The sequence below is a fragment of the Pieris rapae genome, chromosome 4 (genome assembly GCF_905147795.1).
Source record: "Pieris rapae chromosome 4, ilPieRapa1.1, whole genome shotgun sequence".
Lineage (NCBI taxonomy): Eukaryota > Metazoa > Arthropoda > Insecta > Lepidoptera > Pieridae > Pieris > Pieris rapae.
The window spans coordinates 2008846-2011089 of NC_059512.1; positions in this window are offsets into that span (position 1 = coordinate 2008846).

Sequence of the window (2244 nt, forward strand, 5' to 3'; positions counted from 1 at the left end):
TGTGGGGAGTAGCAATGTATTATTATTTTTTATTTTACGCTAAATAAATAATTATTATTACTGACGATTTGAATGTATCTCATCATATCAACAACAATATACAGAAGGTAATTAACTATAAGCAATTATTTAAATAAAAATCTTTATTTAAATAATTGTATATATATAGTTCACAAATATCGTATCAATTTTCCTTATTAAAATTGTAACTAATTATTTCTTGTGAATGTTCAGTTTGTAAGCAAAGGTCAGAGGAAATTCCGATCATAATTATACCTTTTGTTATAAAAAAATATCGTAACCATGGCAACAAGCACGCTCACGATTCATGGTAAAGTTTTTATCACCAAGATTAATATTTAGCTAGAAGGACTTTTGTAAAAGTTATTCACGAAAGTAAAATACTGTTAACAACCAATTGTTTATATTATGTGGCGTATAAATATGCCCACGGCATGACTTGTAAGAAATTTCGCGAAATTTTCAACAGAAGTCTTTACATGTCAGTAAAGTAAAATAAGAAAGTACTCAATCAAATCTATAGATGACCACCATAATGTTTGCTAATTTTAATATTAGTCGAGTTCATACTGGAAGAACTACGAGAGTCGAGACCAGGAAACTTCAGCTTATAATACATTTTTAAAATTATGTACCATATACCAGTTATTTATATTAGCTTACTTGAATCGTGATTATACAATACGATTCTTAGTACATTGCGTCATATGCATCTAAATCCTGTTCGAATATTCAATAATATGCAAACGGCTTGTACCTAACTGTAGGCATTACCATATTTTATCGCATTAAGTATAAATAGTTTTATATATATTTGTATTTTCAATATATGGAGCAGAAAAGTGGACAAACTTAGCCCAAAAAAGGCTAAAGATTGAGGCTTTTTAAACGTTTACCGCTGAAGAAAATATTATTATATTGTATTATTATACATTTATCCTTAGCCAGCTCCATGAAAACCCGTCATCAATCATATGCCGAGAACGCATATTTTCGTACTTAAGCCACACAATGTGTAGGGCGACGAGGACCTAGAGAAGCTCACCGCTAAATGGCAACACCAAAGGCAAAGGATCGATGAAGGATCGCCAACGAGATGGACAAATAATAAAGGCCGGCAACGCACTCGCGAACCCTCTGGTATTGAAAGTGTCGATGGTATCGCTTAACATCAGGTAAGCCGCCTGCCCGTTTGCCATATAGTTTGCTATAAATAAATGTCAGAGACTAGAGAGTTGTTACAGAAGCGCAGGAGTAGGAGGAAAATTATTCGCACCAGGTCTTAACAGCTGACCTCGACACTCAGACATGAGTTACCTATCCAGAGAGAGATACACATGTGTTAATTCAAAGTATGATTGATGAACTGAACTGAATTACCAACAGTCTAAGCAATCAGTAGAAAAAGTTAGTAGTGCTATTATAATCAGTTAAAGGTTTATTAAATTGTTAAAAAAATTGTGAGCAAACATAAAGATTCGGTCATAATTTTTAAATCTCTGGAATTTAATGTTTCGTAAAATATTAGTAAATTGCCTGTTCATTTGCATTGTAGTATCACTAGAGTGGTCGCATCCAGAGCTTAATTTATATACCGTAACAAAATTAAGTTTAACTGTAAATTATATGCTGTTATTATTCAATTTGTCAATCAATAAAACCAAAGACTAGATAATAATAACTATAATAGACTATAAATTTGAATTTCACACAAGGGAAATCGCGAGCCTTTTTAATTTTATTTTATATAAATATAACATTATTTTTTTACTTATTGAATTGCAATTCTTATGATACGAATCGTCTCAGGGTTCATTGACCGGTAACTTGTTTCGCATAATTGGCGCGTACTTTTGACATTGACACAGATAAAAACAGTCTCAAATAAGGTATTACGAGCACTAAGGGATTCCAAATTCAAACGATATATGGAATAGATATTAGATTTAAATATTAAAAATGGTGCTCGAGTTTTAACATCCTCTTAATTATCTGTTATTTCATGTTATATAGTACAATCACAAGACTTTATTTCTAAGAGCAAGGTCTATAAAAATGCCGCGCACGCCGGCGCGACGCTTAGTTAAAAATAAATTTATACATCACCATAATTCCTAAGAATTGAAATTTTGAACGCAATCTTCGATATAGGAAGAGCTGTATTCCTTGAAAAGATTTCGTAAAACGTGGTCAAGTTCACATCCACTCCCTGGGGTAATGACA